The 18,673-nt window shown below is 37.4% G+C and overlaps 1 protein-coding gene across 5 annotated transcripts in view; it reads left to right on the plus strand.

Moving 5' to 3' along the window:
* Positions 1-18,673, plus strand: part of DYNC1I1 (dynein cytoplasmic 1 intermediate chain 1) — a 277,262-nt gene that overhangs the window by 87,952 nt on the left and 170,637 nt on the right. The gene's annotated exons all lie outside the window — the stretch shown is intronic.

The following is an 18,673-nucleotide window of genomic DNA, read 5'->3' on the forward strand; positions in this document are numbered from 1 at the left end:
GGATTCACACTCTGCGCTTCCTGACTTTAAGTTTCTTCCCACGATACCACTGTGCCCCAAACCTCTTGTTTTCGAGAAAACACATTTCTAAAAACATTTTCAGGGTTACCTTATGTTGATATTAGTGAATTGACCAACTATACTGTTTGACTGACCAAGCAAACCCTCCCCAAGGAGGCAAAAGAAGGTAAAGTGAAAAAAAAGCGGGGAAGAAAAGGTTGAAAAGGAAGATAGCTGAGACTCAATAGCCAGAAAGATACCTCCGTTTCACTGGAGAACATATGGAAGAGAGCAGCAGTAATCACAGAGAACAAGTAAGAAATATGCCCTTTCTGAGTGATGGTATTCTGTTTCTATGGTAACTAGACATAGAAGAGTAAGTTGGTGCCCCATTTCTATTTTTCAATCTGTATGTGTTTAACATACATGACAGAGCAGTTTTCAACAAAAAATAATTCAAAAAGACAGCTTTGATCATGTCACCACCACCACCACCACCCCCACCCCGCCTAAAATTTTCGTGACTCTTGGCTAAGGGTGGAATGCCATGTGAGCATAGGAGGCCCTCCAGTGCGTGACACTAACCTACAGAACCAGCCTTATCTCTCATCCTCGACAATTCAGTCTCTATGCTCTAGGTTCAGTGGCTCTTAACCCTGGCTGCCTAGCAGAATCACATGAGGAGCTTTAAAACTATACAGATGTCTGGGCTTCACCCCAAGGAATTCTGGTTTAATTGGTTTAGGGTGGAGTTTTCAAAATTTCTCCAGGTAATTAGAAGGCACAGTCAGGGTTAAGGATTACTGCTCTAATCAGAGGAGATTCTGAAAACTGCTTCAGTCTCCTGACTGCTTTTTATTGAGGTTCTTCCTTTCTTTTGAAACACATTTTTCTCTCTCCCCTTCTACCTCCTCTGGCCAACTGCATCTTCTAAATTCTTCCCATTCTATAGGGCCCTTATCAAATGCCTGGAAGCTTTTCTTACTCCACCCCTCCCCCTTTAGTGGCATGTCATCTCTCTGTCATTTAAACACAAGGTCTTTATGCCCCTATTACAGCATCTACAGCTCCTATCCCAGCTTCTTGCCACCCTTCTCCATGAGAAGGAACTAGGTTTTACTGATTTCTTTATACACTAAAGGCTCAATAAAAAAATACAAATATTTCAAATGTTGCAACCAATCTTCACATAGATCCTTGAAGAAAAGAGTTAATATCATCCTTCATTTCTGATGATGTCTGGATTGAGTCCAAGACTACATTCAAGGTGTATCCTATAATAATGAGACTTCTTGTTTTAGGGTCTGCAGGTCCCCTGACATCATATTTAGAATGGCGTATGGGCCTGAATGTGTTATTTTCAGGAGAGGTTCCATAGTTACAGTCTCAAAGGTACCCATCTCTGATCTGTTGACTTGGTTAAGAGCCAGTGTCCTCGAGAACAAATCCCCATAACTCAGCACGCAGCGATAACAGTGGCCCTGTTTGCTGGTCACTAAAGTTCCATTTCTCTTTCTGCCATGCTAGCACAGCACCACATCTCCATTTAGGTTGAATGCCTTCATGAAAAAAATCATTAGTCTAAAGACTAATCAAGCATAGCATCTATCATTTGGATGATTAAATATTTTTAAATGAAAAATAAAATCAGATTAAAGCCTCTTTTGTTATTGGCGCAGAAAAGCTGTAAATTTCTAACTTGACTGGAAAATAAAAGCATAGTGGCCCTGCCACTGTCCTCCAGTAAGTCACAGGAGAAAAGTGCTCACGTGAAGTTATGAGTGAGTGAGTGTGTATGTGTTGTCTGTGTGTCGTATGAATGTTTTACCAAAATATAGTTTTTCTTTGACAAAAATTGGCAACAATCTGGTTGTCTGCAAAGGGAATAAAATTTATTTCAGTGGGCCACCTCTGAGTTTCTTATGTTTCACTACTTGCTGCTGAAATATTTAGCACTAAAACAACAACAATCGAAACATGACTTAGTAGCTGTTAGAAGTAATTTTTCTATTCCCGGGCACAAAAGAGCCAGAAAAGCATGTCTTCTCAATTGCACTGATTTGTAATTCTAGAAGGTAAGAGGAAAAAAAACTGTAAGAACCTCCACTTAAATCTGTAATTTGGGTGATTCTGAAGCGATGTGACGGAAGGAACTTTGATCGGCGCTCAGTTTGGCATGGGAGATCTCCTTCCAAGGAATAAGAAACGTTTGGGAGAAGTACTTGGAGGGAGCTGCAATTGGGGTTTGACCTGAATCAGTAGAAACAGAACATGGGAGACAGTAACTAATGAATCTTTTAAATTAATAAGCTAAAGATATGGTTTAGCAATACATATATATATATGTACATATATATATATGTATGTATATATGTATGTGTGTGTATGTATACATATAAATACACTTTGAAATCATTTTCAAGAATAAACATCAGCCTTAAGTGGAGTACTGATGTGCTTTCCTATGCAAAAAGGCTAGCATTAAAATTCAGAATTTCCAAAATACAAAACTTAGGAGGTAATTAGTCATAATTTTAAAAGGATTTTTTGCTTTACAAAAGAATCTACCACAATATTCCATTCCAAATACCTCTTATAGTATGTTAAAATTGCCATTTGGTTAATTCCAGTGGTTCTTAAGTGTTAGCATGTACTAGAATCTCCTGGAGGGTGTGTTAAAACACAGATTGCTCAGCCCCTACTCCCTTCAGAATTTCTGACTCAGAAGGTTTGAGATGTGTCCCCAAAATTTGCACTTCTAGCAAGTTCTCTGGTGAAGTCGATGCTGCTAGGCACCACAGTTTGAGAATTGTTTGTTAAAATTACACCTGAACATAGCTTTAAGAAATAAATCTGCGATATAATAGAAGGTATACCTACAAAGGATTTTTTAGTAGTTATTATGGAATGAATTGTCACCCCCAAAATTCATATATTGGCCCAATACCTCATCTTTTCTTAGTTTCTTAATAACTTTATATATTTTGGCACAGTGGATTTTGAAAGGAGTGTTAAAAAATAACTCCCGATTTTGACTACTAAACACTATCATGTTTTAGAATTCTCTCATAGCAGGCTAATTTCCATAGTAACATACCTTTATTCATCCTGATGGAGATATTGAGAAGTCAGAGGAAAAATTCACCTATTATATGAAAATAATTTGAGAAAAATTAGGCAGTTCATTGGTTAGCTTTTGCAGTATAGACTTGTGACTTGAGAAAGACTTGTTCATACATTTCTTGATCTTTTTCCCTGGATTTTTATAATCAAAGAAGGGAAGGATAGGGAAGTACTTGATGTCTACTTAGGAGGAATATTAATGATACCGTATAAAAGGGCCCTTTGGGCGTCATACATTTTGGTTAGTAAAATCTAGTCCTTTTGTTTAAGACTCTAAAAATGACAAAGTGAAACATCATTCTCAATAATTCCCTTCAATGTAATGAGAAATATTGCCTGGGTTTTCGAGTCTCATAAATTGCTTAGCTGAGAACATGAGTCCTATTCCTGTTTCTATTTGGGGTCCATCACATTGCTGGCACTCCACGAATGTCAACTACGAAGCTTATACATTTTGGTATCAAAGACTGCTGATGGTTCAAAACCTAGAGATCGAGGAAATACTGAAGAATAGCACAACCAGACTCAAAGGTTTTTTTTTTTTTTTTCTTTGAGCTGTCAAAGCTAGGAATGTCAATGGAAAATATAGTTAATATAAGCAGATGTCAAACAAAGCCAAGTGGTAAGAACGGGAAACAAAAATATTAAATAAAACAGCAGTGTGCTGACTGGGTTGGGACTTGGAGAATTGGGTTTGGAATCTCTTAAAACAATCTGTCCTGTGAAGGGTTGAAATACATTTTGAAGTGAAATGAAAATTTGTTTGGTCCCTCAGTGGATAACTATTTCCCAAACAATATAGAATCTGATGAAGCCTTGAGTTTTGTTCTTTGCTGTTGCATATAAATAAATTTGCTGACTATTTACCATGTTGGTATTATACTACTATCATGTGATGCTGTAGTAACCTTCCTGTCCCTCATCTATCCAGACCCAGCATCCTTGGAGATCCAAAATCCATTAGCACTATAAGTGCAGGGTGTACGAGTGTGTGTCTTCTTTTAAACCTAGATAGTAACCATTTCTTAATAGATTTCACTAGGTAATAATAGTTTAAGACTCCTATTGTTTGACCTGAGAGATTTCTAATAAAAGCAGGGCTGGCTGGCTGTGGAGAAGGACTCTGAGTTCAGGATCTACTAGTGAGGGAGGCCAGAGAAACTATCTTCTCCACTCTTCCATTCCTTGGGCCGTTATTTGCAAGAAGAGCCAGCAGAAGGCACTAAGCCTCCACAGCCTGTGAAGCTGTGGCCGCTGGGCTAATTATAGCAGAAGCTGGGCGGTGGAAAGAAACTAGTGCTGGCAATAACTTGCTTAATGGAGACGGCTGCTTTTTCAGGCAGTTTCAGAAACAGCTTATTGGGGGTTTCGGTGGGACTAGAACAGGAAGACCATCTGCTCAGGCTTGTCCAGTGAAGAGCCTTGAGTCCTTAACTAGTATTAATTCAGCTAAAAGGAAGCTCTATGTGAAGAAGTGTACCGAGTTTGGCACATCACAAACATCACAGCAAGATGAGAGGCAAAGAGGTAAACTGGAGAGGATTATTAATATCAACATTAATAATAATAAGTATGATTATATAATCTAATGTCTATTACATACTTGCTATACGTCAAGTCTTATACTGAACACTTTAAATTCAATGTTTCATTTGACCTTCTCAGCTACCTTATGAGTTAAGTACTATTGTTATCCCCACTTCAAATGAGATAGCTGACAAAGGGAAAATAAGAAATTTGCCTGAAGTTACACAGCAACTAAACACTTGGAAGTGAGATTGCACACAGCTCGGTGATTCAGAATTTCACACTCTTTTCACTAAATCATGCGGCTTGAAAACAAACACAGGGAAGGCCAGTGAGAAGTCAAAAGGCAAGTTGGTTATTACTTCATGGCGTTGATGTGTGTTGTGGGAACCACAAATGGCTGTAAATTATTACCGCTACCCTCCAGGAACCTAGAGTGTCAATCCATGATCTTTCTCATCAATTCTGTTTATGTTCTATTTAGCCTCATACATAATAGCAAAACAGTAAAATTGGCTTTGTTCATTTCCAACTGACTGGCTTATTTTTAAATTTCTAGAACCTGTCGTATGTCAAATGTTAGTAAATATTGCTAGATGGACTGATTATGTTAGTGTAACATACTGAGAATAGTGAAAATTACTTAAAAGTTGGATTTTTAAATACATGGTCGATTCCTTCTAACTTGTAAGACTAACATGGAAAATTTGTCTCGGGTTTATCAATGCAGGTTGATAAACCGGGATTTTATCAGTTAAAAAAGGGAGGACTATGCCAGGGTTTTTGGAATTTTAGGGAAAAGGGAAGCCTCTAATTGGGTGAGGAAAAGTAGAATTTGAGTTATAACCTCTTCCACGGGCCGTTTATGAGCACACGGTCATTAACATCTATCCCCAGGTTTCTAAGCAGGAAGCAGGAAAGGCAACAAACTAGAGAAAGTTCTGAGCCCCCTTTGAACTTTATGGAAAGGCACTTTATAAATCTTAGGAAAATAAATTTATGTTATAATTTATTCAGAGTGACTCTGAGTTAGAACTCTTTTGAAGGTAGAGCCTACTCGATATACCACGTGGAAAATCACGTCTCTCCCTCGCTCCAAGCAGTGTGGACCGTTCTGTGTTGACTTGTTCTTCATTGCTGTGATTTTCTCTCAATATCCTTTCCTTTGCACCTAAATTAAAAGTATTAAGAAATACACTATAAAAGGGAAGAGCCTATACAACAGGAGGCCTAAGAGGCAGGAAAGAAAAATCTAGCCCTTTGTCATGAAATGGAATGAATACTCATCCTTGGTTGTTGATTAAACCAGATTTTAATTAGCCGTGGACAGTCGTGATGTAATTGGCGAGCAGACCTGCTTTCTGTGCAAAGGAATATATTTGTATGTGTTCATTTTTTTAATGCATTCCAAACCCTAACAGTCAAGTTGATTTTTTTTTTCCTGTAATAATGATATGCTTTTAGTAGCGTGTCATTTTCTTTACCCTTGTAGAGAGATAACATGCAATTAGGGAGTGATGTCAGCCTATAACATTTTGGTGTAAAATTTTGGTCACACCAAAATACCGGGCTCCTTAACAAAGCTGGCAGACACATCTTCTGGCAGCAGCTGCTCGCCATGTGAGTTAAAACTTCCTGTCACTATAATTGATGTGTTTTTATTCTTTCCATTTCCTGAAGCCTGATCAGAATTAAAATTGCTGTTGGAATTTCCTGTCAAAGCAACTCATTTATTCGCTGAGCTCTGCCCTTTGATTGGACATTGCCTTCAGCAGCAGTCAGGTGGAGATTGCTGGGAATTATCCTCTTCACGTAGGTCTGACAGCCACACACACCAATAATACAGATTGTCCCTCATGTGGCAAACGTGTCCTAATGAAAACTCCAATGCAAAATGTTAATGATTTGAATATCAAACTTGGCCACCTGCTGGGGGCTCTGGGTTTGTGTTAATTTGGGAAGTCCCACAGTTTCCAACTGCTTGTCTCACTGTTGAATTTGGATTCTTGTCCCAAAGCTCTTGTATTTCTGATCTGTCCCTGGTTTAGACAATATGACTGAAAAGTTTGAATTTTCTCGAACCCATTTCCCAATCTTTTCTGTGCCTCATATGCTGTTTACATACACCATCTTGGGTGACTGGGTTTGAAGGATGGGTGATTCTGAACTGTGCCTTAGCAGGCACTTTCTTACACATCTGTGGATCAAGATAACTACAAAAATTAAGGATGTGGGTGAAATACAGGCAAACCTCGTTTTACTGTGTTTCTCTTTATTGCATTTCACAGATATTGTGTTTTTAACAAATTGAAGGCAAGACCCTCCACCAGCAAAAAGATTATGACTTACTTTATTGTGATATAGTAACCTCCAGTATATCTGAGGTATATCTGTAGTAGGCAGTGGAAGGATCTAGATTTTCCTTAGTAGTTTTGTTTTTATATCTGAAAGAAAAATCCATAAAATTACTGCTTTTTACAAAGAAGGGAATCCCTGACTTACCTCTGATTACACGGAGGAATTATTTATTTAGTTCTCAATTTTAGAACTGAGTTTATCATCTGTTTAAAATGACTATTTTCAGGTTGAGGCAGGTAAAAGAAAAAATTTATGAACTTGAAGAGGTGATTGACTACATTCAGTGCCCTGAGCAACAAAGACACTTTGCTCATCCCAGTGATTGGGTCCTAATGTTTCTTCTTGGGAATGGGAATCTCTGAAAAAAAAAAAAAAAAATTCTTTATTGAAAACAATCTAGCTACTCATATGCAAGTTTTTTGTTTGTTTGTTTGTTTCTTTCTTTCTTTTTTATCCCCAGGTAAAGATAAGCTTTTAAATATGAGATTCTCCAAGTAGTTTTGAAATATTTTATCTTTCAAGAATGTAAACTCCATGAGTCTGAGACTTCATTTTGTTCATTGCCTATCTCTATTACCTAGGACAGTGCCTTGCAAATTATAGACACCCAATTAATATATATTAAACAAATGAATGAACTCCTTTAGACTCCTTAAAGTGTCAGAGCAACAGAGAGAGGACTGTTGTTATGTCTGGAGGCAGAGAGTCTCCAAGCATAGTGACCTTTCTCTGAACAAGGGATCCCAGTTCTGCTTGTACTTTGGAATCACCAAGGGCGCTTTAAAAATAAAAACCTGATGCCTGGACCCCTCCCTGGGCTATTAAATCAGAATGTTTTGCTGGTCACTCTTGAGCTGAAATGATGTGAAGACCAAAGGTCACCTTCTTTATATACCAGCCACCCTTGAGGTTGAATTGTAGGTCCATTCCACTCCAGACTGCCAGGTCTGATCTGTTGGTCCCAGCAAGCCAGAAATCATACAGGACATATTTACTTTGTTAATTGAGGCTCTCAATCAATTCTTGAAAAATGAAGATGGAAACAGCAGTTGGTGGGGAAGGGAAAACTACTCCCTTAGTCACATTGTGCGATGAAAGAACAAACAAATTAAAAAATCACAGGTAAAACAGGGATGGTTCAACATCCTCAAATCAGTCAGTGTGATACATTACATTGACAACATGAAGGATAAAAATCCTATGATCATCTCAGTAGATGCAGAAAAAGCATTTGACAAAATTCAACATCCACTTAGGATAAAACCTCTCAGCAAAGTGAATATAGAGAGAATGTATCTCAACATAATAAAGGCCATATATGATGAGCCCACAGCTATCATCATACTCAGTGATGAAAAGTTAAAAGCTCTTCCTCCAAGATCAGGAACAAGACAAAGATGTCCACTTTTGCCAGTTTTACTCAACATAGTATTGGAAGTCCTAACCATAGCAATTAAGAAAAAGAAACAAAAGGCATTCAAATTGGAAAGGAAGAAGTAAAACTGTCACTATATGCAGATGACATAATATAAAGAAAACTTTAGAGACTCTGTCAAAAAACTACTGGGACTAATAAACAAATTTATTAAAGTTGCAGGATACAAAGTCAATACACAAAAATCTGTTGGCTTTCTATATACTAATAACAAACTATCAGAAGGAAATTATGAAAGCAATTCCATTTGCAATTACATCAGAAATAATAAAATGCCTAGGAATAATTTTAACCAAGGAGGTAAAAGACCTATATATTGAACACTCTAAGACATTAATGAAAGAAACTAAAGAGGACACAAATAAATTGAAAGATATTCCATGCTCATGGATTGGAAGAATCAATATTGTTAAAATGTCCATACTATCTAAAGCAATCTACAGATTCAGTGCAATTCCTATCAAAATTATGGCGGCATTTTTCACAGAAATAAAATGAATAATCCTAAAATTCATATGGAATGACAGACACCCACATGGTCAAAACAATCTTTAGAAGAAAAGAACAAAACTGGAGGCATCACGCTCCCTGATTTCAAACTACGTGGCGAGCTCCTTGACATAGGGTTTGGTGCTGATTTTTTGAATTTTACGCCGAAATCAAAAAGCAAAAATAAAGCAAAATAAAAAAGTGAGACTATATCAAATGAAAAAGCTTCTGCACAGCAAAGAAAACTATCAACAAAATGAAAAGGCAACCTACTGAGTGGGAGAAAATATTTACAAATCATGTATCTGAAAAGGGATTAATATCCAAAATGTATAAAGAACTCATACAACCAACAGCAAAAAATACCCAAACAATCCAATTTAAAATGGGCAGATCTGAATATTTTCCCAAAGAAGACATATAGATGGCTAATAGGTACATGAAAGATACTCAACATCATTAATCGTTAGGCAAATGCAAATTAAAACCACAATGAGATAGCACTTTATACCTATTAGAATGGCTATGATATAAAACAAAAAATGAAAGTATTGGTGAGGATTTGGAGAAAAGGGAATCCTTGTGTACTCTTGATAGGAATGTAAATTGGTGCAGTCATTATGGAAAACAGTATGGAAGTTTCTCAAAAAATTAAAAATAGAGCTAATATATGATCTAGCCAATTCCAAGTCAGAGTATTTATCCAAAGAAAATGAAAACACTAACTTGAAAAGGTACATGCACTCTTACGTTTATTGCAGCATTATTTACAATCGCCTATATGTGGGAACAACCTAAGTATCCATCAGTGGATGAATGGATAAAGAAAAATGTGGTATATACAGTCACGCATCACATAACAATGTTTTGGTCAGTGACAGACCACATATACGATGGTATACCGTATAAGTACACTCTATGATGATTGCACAGTGACGAAATCACCCAGAGACACTTTTCTCAGAACGTATCCCTGTCATTAAGCAGCACATGACTATATACAATGTGATATTATTCAGCCATAAAAAAGAATGAAATCTTACCATTTTGACAACATGAGTAGAGAGTGAGGGCATTATGCTAAGTGAAATAAGTCAGGCAGAGAAAAATAAATACCATATGATCTCTCCTATGTGGAATCTAAAACAAAACAAAACAAAAAACCCCAAACACCAGAACATAAACAACCAGGCTCATTGATACAGATAACAGATTGGTGGTTGCCAGAAAGGGGCACAGGGTTGGAATGGGGGAAATGGGTGAAGGAGGTCAAAAGGCTAAAAGAAAAAAAAGATACATTTTTCTCTCTTTTCCTAAAAATTGATCTCCACCATAAAATAATTTGACGGTATATTATTTGGATAGTGTACAATTTATATTAAATGTCAACAAGGAAAGCTTGTCTGTAACCTAGCTTTTTAATTATTTTATTCTGTCATTAAATATCAATCATCTTTAAAAACTTATCTAATATTCTAAACAAAGTTCACTTCAAATTTACATAATAAAAGAAGAATAAATAAAATCAACGACTAGGAGTTAGATAATAATAATACCGAGGACGAGTGCTTGCTTGGTATCTGCTTCCACTTACTATCATACTTAAGACATTTCATCTCACTTCACAGTTCACCTTTGAGAGCCTGGGAAAAATCTTATTTTAACTTGCTTACTTTAGCCTGCTTTTCTTCTACCTGTTTTTGCAAAGTGTATCACAAGGAACACACAGGTATTCTTTAAAATCCAATGTAAAATGTTTTGATGTCCACTATTAATAGCATATAAATCACAGAGAGAGAGAGAGAGAGAGAGAGAGAGAGAGAGCGAGCGCGAGCGAGCGAGAGCGAGAGCGCGCGAGAATGAATGAGAATCACAGGTAAACCACAGGTAAGGATAACCTTACATGAGGAGCATGTTAGAAACCACTACTTTTATTCAAGGTCTCTAGCATGTTAGGATATTCAGAGCAGGGGGAAGAAAATTTACATCCCTAGTGTTTTTTGTTTTTTGTTTTTGTTTTTTGTTTGTTTTTTAATTTTAAAGCAAGTTTGAATATTCTACTTTTTCCTAGGACTATCCCAGGATATTTCTAACTCCTCATAGTTGTCTGACCTCTATTCTACCTCAGTATCTCCCTCACCTTATTCCCCCAAACTCCTTGATTTTAGAGCAGCTGGCAGAAATAGCAGATAAATGATACACGTATTATCGTGGTAGGGGCTCGTCTGTTTTATGCACACAAGGATATATAGATCTGTTCCCTGGAGCACATGATTTTGCCCTGATAATGATCTGAAGAGTTTGCATAAATATTTCTGTCGCCTTCTCTAGAGGGACACAGCTTGGGAAATTCATCTCCAGAGGGCGCCTGAGGCTACATGGATTGGAAGCTCATCCTACTTTATTTCCAGTTGTGCTCCATAGCCTATGTTCAGCATACCACTGGAAAGGAATCCTAGTTTGTGTTTTTCTTCAAATTTCCCTTTCCTTTTAATTCTTGTTTCCTTCTTATGACATTTTGCTGTTCTTTGCCACAAACCATTGCAAAACAACCCATACAAGAATTTTGCCTCCGTCTTGGCTAGGGCAGAAGGCTCTTTGAAAACCACAAAGCCACATCTCTAGGGAACAGTAGCTTTATTAATATAATAATCACCATCATCATGGACCGGTTACAATACACACATTGCTTTAGAAAGCAAAATAAGGACAACCTGGGGTTTGCTGGAGAGGCTGCTCTTGAGGTTAGATGTGTACAGTTAAGTTTGGAGTCAAGCTGAGGTCATTGCTAAGGAGATTTGGAGTTGGAAATCTGTGTGGAATATGGTTGTCCCATGGAAGCTATCCACTCACCATTAAAACTCATTTTGAATGATATCAGAGCAGAAAAATACAAGGGTTTGATCCCAAAACAGACTTGGGCTTTTCTTAAAGTCTTGTTTTGTTTGGAAAAGAGGTTTGATGGTATGTAATCTTTGCTGTCCATCCTTCACGCATAAAAGAAACCCCAGTAACAATTGAATGAAAAGTTTTATTGGGAAGATACATCCCATGTGTCTTCCATGGGATTTTCATTACAAATAATATATAAGGAATGATCTATAACATGTTAAAAGAATGACGCAGTTTTTACTTTGCTCTGGGTCCTTCCAAAGAAACTGAGTATATTTAATAAAATATTTTCTCTAATTGGAATTGTTATAAAAAGAAAATAACAAATATTAAGAGAATCTTTAATTTTCTCTTTGGTTATTTCTTGGAGGCGGGGGAAGAAAAAGAAATAATGTGTGATAAACCAAATTGGCATCCACTTTTTTTAAGCAACCACGTCAGCTTGGATGCAAATGACTAGTGACAAAAGAGTCAAACTAAGTGTGCTGGAGCCTCCAGGAAAGGCAGACTGCTGACATGGCAGCAACTCTGTTTCCAGCTGATTTTAGGCCCAGATAACTATCCCTTTCAGCTTAAATGATGCTCTGCCGTAATTGACCAATGCCCAGTTGGGTTGGAGCAGAGTTCTTTTGGAACCTGTTCAGACCAACTTGGACTGCCTGTGAGTGCTGGGCCAAGATCAAACTGGTTTCCTGGAGCCTAAGGTATTATGCTGGCTGTAGTCAAAGGGGCAGAGTTCTCTGAATGTTTAATAGAATGTGTCATTGCATCTGTTTGCTGCATTGAATATATTCAAGAATAATTAATAACAAATAAGGCTATACTGTAATCTTTAGGCTGAAGCAAAGTGTACACATCTAATAGTCTATAAGTTGAATAGGCTGTTTTGCTTTAAGAATAGTTGTACTCTTTCTTAGCAGTTGCTCTCGAACTGTGTTCTGCATCTTGTCTTTTTATGAACCTTAAATCCTCCTTCTAATATGAAGCTGGCTTTAATTGACAAAAGATACCATTTTCAAGTTGTTCAACTCTCTGTAACAAAGCTGCTTACTGACAGTGTCACTGATGGAGGCTGTGGAGTCTAGAGGATGTGAATGGATGATGGAGCCTTGCATGGCTAGATGAGGGTCATCATCTGCTTAAGGGCTGGCCAAATACCTGGATCGTTTTGGTGAAAAGATTAGTCATTTCTTCATTCTAAATTTATACCAGAAATTACTGCTTTATAGATTTGGTCTCAATCAACACGAGAACTGATTTCCCTAGTGAGTATTTAGGAAGGTAGAAGTGAGATCCCAAACTGATCCTCCAGCTCTAGTGGACCAATGAGTGCATAAAATGGCCACGAGCTGCCTGGTGGTTTGTTTAGATTTTACAGCGCTATCTTTTGTTTCTTTAGCTGATGTCTGCAAATATTGGTATTTAAAAAGTGGCCCTGAGGTGCCCAAAAAACTTGATAAAATTCAGGTGGCTGCCTTTTACCTTTCCTCCAAACTAATTGTGTTTAATATATGAGTCCAGGAGATAATTGACTGCTGACATCTTGTTTTCTAACAGAGCATTTTTCTGCCATTGAGAAGAACCAAAATAGTTAGCATGTAGAAAAATACATGGAATATTAAACTAAAATATGTCTGTCTAGGGATCCATTTAGTTCCCCCCAAATAGCTCCTTTCTTTGTGCATGCCAGTATGTTTATATATATTTAAATGCCCCATTTGCTACACTGGTTTTAGCTTCTTGTTAGCATCACTTCTCGTTAGCATGATGTTCTACAGCGCAAGGCAGCTGGAGAAATGAAACATGTGTTGAAGAATTTATGCAGTGTCCTTAGTTTCTTTCATTAAGAGAACCAGGAATAATAGGTGCACATTATAAGTTTGGTGTGTTAAGCAATATGTTATAGCTATGCTTGACAGACATCTTGTTTACATTCATGTTATATATTGGGGAAAACATAGCATTTTAAGAAACATGGCATTTTAAAAAGTAATATTTATACTGTGCCTCCATTCAAGGGAAACTCGGTCGTCTAAAAACATGGTACGTTTTAAATCCACTTGTCTCCTTCTCCTAACGAAATATTCCAAGTGATTTCTCCCCAAAGTAGGGAGTTCAACATGGTCTCTATTCAGGCTATTAGAATTACTGCCAAGGAAAAACCCAGCTGCATACCCTCAGTTTATTAAAACAATAGGCCATCTTATTGCATTTTGGTTTAGTTCACTTGCGAAAACTTTATCCTGATTTTTCTCCATGGAGAACGGTATGAAAGCTATCTTTCTGGTCAGTTCAGTGTTTTTGTTTTTAAAAACGTCCTGGCAGTTTCCAGGATGACTTGGGGAACTTCCTTGGTGTCATTGAGCATTGTGAAGTCGCTAATGGAGATGAAACATCTCAGTGGTGCACAGTATTAAAGTCATCCACATCCATACCTTTTATTAAAAAAAAATTATTATTATTTTATGTTTATTATGGTGACATTGATTAACAAAATCCAATAAATTTCAAGTGTACAATTTAGATATATATTGCATTGTGTCCACAGCCATATCTTAATAGCAAGATTCTTTAATGCCTTTGCCCCTCCCTCCAAAAAAAGAAATGAGACGAAACTTGAAGTTCAATATAGTTCCTGTTTTGATAGTAAGTATACTGAAGGCGAGAAAGAAGAACATATCTACCTTCTTCCTTTTTCACATTTTTTGAGCTTAGGTCAAACTTCATCGCTGCAGAGTGCTTTGCCTTATTTTACTCAAATGCTTCAAACCTGTGTGGTAAAGTGTTCATTTTGGAGAGCGAGGCACCTTGTATTTTCTAAAGCATTCCTATCTATCTCCAGCAGAAAGTGGGAAGGCTAGTCATACCTGGTTCTAGTTGAGTCGTAACCCCTGCCAAGGACTGGAACCCAGATGAAGCAAAAGTGAAGAAAAGGTACAGAACTGAGATGAAGGTGGCACCACTTGAAGAGACTTAAAGTTTCAAGTGTTTCAGCCCATGGAAAACCGGGTTTCATGTGACTATTCTGTCAGAACAGAAATGATATAATATCATCATCATTATTTCATTACCACGCCAATTCACAGTTTATTGACAGCTTCCCCTTTTCAGACATTGCTAAATGCTTCGTATCCCTTCTTTAATTTTATCCTCACCACAACTCTGTAAGGTAAGGCTAATCATTCCTCTTTGATAGATAAGGAATCTGAAGCTTAGAGAGGTTGCACAGCTTTTCCAAGGGCACAACCAGTAACTTGTAGAAGCAGAGTTTCAGTCTTTCTTCGTTCGACTCCAAAGAATGGGAATGTGCATCACTGACCAGGTGAAGTTAGTTGCATGCCAGGATGCTAGGCAGTAGTGGCTGCTCCTGCAGTAGAACTTGGCTTAGGGCAGAACGCAACTGCCAAAGAGACAAACCCAGTCAGGAGCAGCAGCAGTGTCCTGAGAACATGTTGACAGTTGGGCAACCTTTTGTGGCTAGAATAAAAGATTTCAAATTCAGTTTTGCCTTGCTGTGTGGGAGACAGATACCATTGAGCTGATAACTAAGTTTGGTTAGCCCTTTATTTTAAGGAATATGTAGGACTCAGAATACCCCAAATATGGCATCTACCTTATGGCACAGGGTCATCAGTGTCACAGAGTCCATACTACGTCACTTCCATAGTCCTGTTAACAAGGACTCGGACTGCAGCCAGGCCTCAGGGTCTTAATTCCCAGTTTCTCTGTCCCTGGCCGTCTGTGGGAGATAAAGGCAGTGGGATTTTAAAGAAACTGCTGGATGAACTGCTGGATAGAGGAGGAAGCTATGTTTTAAAGAACACGCAGCAGTGAGCTGTAAGTGATGTGCTTTGATTGGGGGCAAATCTGTGAAAGTGTAGTGAATGATTCAGCGTGGAGATATTGGTCAGATTATTTGAAACAAAAATGGCAGGAGACGGGATGAAAAGGTGCATTATCAGTTGATGACAGGATACAACTGGACATAACAGAAGAACATTATTTTTAGATTTACAAGTTGATTAATGATTTAGATTCAGGAATATTTTTGTATATAGAAGAATGGAATGTGATCTTCAATTCTTGGAAAATCCTTTTTTGAAATCCTAAATGCCTGGAATACCTTTTTTAGTTAAAGATTATATATATATATATAGATATATCTATATCTATATATATATATAGATATATATATCTATATATATATATAGATATAGATATATCTATATATATATAGCATTTTAGTCCAAAGAAAGAGTTACCACTTGAATCTTTCCTCTTTAATTTTCCCAGCACTTTTTGTCACATCACTGTCCTATTCAGTAACTTTCAGAACTTTGAAATTGCCTATCGCATTAAGTCAAAATTCTTTGTCATTGAAATCAATACTTTTCATAAGTCAGTTTCAACCTACATTTCAAGCTTCATTTCTACAACTTTCTCATCGATTTAATTAAACAAATGGATCAATTTATTGTTTTTGACCTTTGTTTAAAATGTTATTTTGACCTATAATGTGTCCAGTATTTTCTCTACCTAGTGAAATGTCATTTGTAGTGTAAGGCTGATAATGGCCTATAATTATAAACTAGCAGGCAGCAGATAAGGTGTAAGTTGGCTTGGTAAGTACCTGAGGTCATAAATAGCAGTTGGCTTCAGAATGGTTGAAATAAAGAGATTCTTGTGTTACATTACAAGGTGATATTACAGATACACTAGGACAGACTTTGGTCCACTGGGTCAGAAATTAGGGGTAGAATCAGTCAGTACCCTGGATAGCTCCCAGGAACAAAAATTCAAGCTCTGACAGGGTTCTATACTTTGAGCTGTAGACCTACTCAGCTACAGACCCATACTCTCTAGGCTCTTTTTCTTAAGAGGCCACTTTCTCTCCTCCCTTGCCCCCCAAGCTTATCAACTATAGATTCAGAGATTCATTCTCATATTGGCCCTTCTTCTGGTCTGACTTGGGATCCCTGATCATGCTAAAGGCTTATCTTCTACATTGTTGCCTGAGTCATTCTCTCAGGGCTTTGTCTCTCAGAGCAGAGATAGGGGCCTGATAACACTCCATTTTGTCCAGGCTTTTTTTGTTTTTCCTAGATGACATTTTATTATTTTGCCCAAGGTAAAAACAAAACAAAACACCCTCTCCCTCATCTCAACCAGAACACTTTATAGTCTGCACCACTCATTCCAATATTAACGATACTGCCTTTTATAAACTGTCTTTTAATCTGCCCATGTCTTAATCTACCTACATCTAAGCTCTCCACTTAGCTCGTGTACTTCATGCCTCTTATCAACAAGGCTTCCCACTAAGGATGCATTTCAGATTATTCCATGAAACATATATATATATATTTTTTTTTTTTGGAAAGAGAACAATTTTTGAATTTTCTAACAGACATGTTCAGTCAGTAGCCCTTTTCAATTATGTGTTGAAGTTTCTATTATTTACGGAAACCTTCACATGTTGTCATGACTACGATGCTGGGATATATGTAGCTCTTCCTTTTTTTCTCCTGTTTATCTATCTATCTATCTATCTATCTATCTATCTATCTATCTATCTATCTATTTATTATAGTGACATTGGCTAACAAAATCCAATAAGTTTCAAGTGTACAATTTAACAGTAAGTCATATATATATATATCACATTGTGTGTTCACTGCCCATAGTTAGATTTCTTTCTGTCACCACATATTTGACCCCTTTTGTAGCTCTTCTTTTTTAATCACACTTTTCTGATGGTTTTAAAAACACCACCTTTAGAGGGTTTTGTGTTTTTTACCATGTGCTTACAGTGACTCACTGATCATGGTGAAGGATTTATCTTCTACTTCCACTTATTCCTAGAATGGTTTGTTTTCCTCAGTATAAAATCAAGAATTAGGATTGCCATATTCAACATATAAGAAACAGACCTTTAAGCTTTATTCTTATATTGGAGCGGCGGCGGGGAGCAGGCTAACATTTATCTTTGTGGAAGTAAGGGTGAATTTGTTCTTACTTCTTTTATTTATAGAAAGCCACCTTATCAAGCAACCTGACAGAGGAAGGCCACTAGATCTCCAAGAAAATAAGATACGTTTCCCAAACACAGAGCCCGTGGGCAGTTCAGTCTTTTCATGAGTTGCAAGGAGTTGATTTCCAGAGACTGCTCAGGAGAAAAAAAGGTCTCAGAAAAATAAACCTGAATATTTATGAAAGAAAACCAGAGCATTTTAGCTGGACTTCTATCCCTTTAAACAATACTAGTCACAGAAATGTGGTTTCCTAGTCATTTAAAGTACAGTTTACAGAGGAATTAAGCTAAATCACTTAAGCTCTGCAAGCAGCTGGCTTCCCAGCTTCCTTACTGAGATCTGCTTGCAGAGCATCTCCTTTGAAATCTGTGGCTCAAAGACAGGGTTGTTGAGCTCTGAGCTACTTGCTTTTTCTTGTCCTGTTCTTCTCGAGTAATACAAAAGCTGGGAAATATTTGGATGCAAACACATATTCTTGCCCCATGTCTTAGTGTTTTAAGGGGCATTATTCTCATGAGTTTAAGTGAATACCTGAAAATGAGATAAGGTCATGTATTAAATGCTTTCGTAAAATACCATATAATTCGCAAAATGACTGTGCATTTTGGAAAGAAATAGCAGGGCTCTGTTTTCCGGGCGAATACGCCAGCACTCAAAACCTCCTATAGTTTGCCCATCCAACCTCCTCTTACTCCCCACATGTGAGCCCTTGGCTCCTGCTAGCCTGGTTTCTACACTCTTGACTAAAGTCAGCATACATTTCTCTCCCTGTGCCTCTGGTCTTGCTCTTTCCTCTCTTTTCCAAATGCCTTTCCCT

The sequence above is a fragment of the Pteropus alecto genome, unplaced genomic scaffold (genome assembly GCF_000325575.1).
Source record: "Pteropus alecto unplaced genomic scaffold, ASM32557v1 scaffold21, whole genome shotgun sequence".
NCBI classification, from domain to species: domain Eukaryota; kingdom Metazoa; phylum Chordata; class Mammalia; order Chiroptera; family Pteropodidae; genus Pteropus; species Pteropus alecto.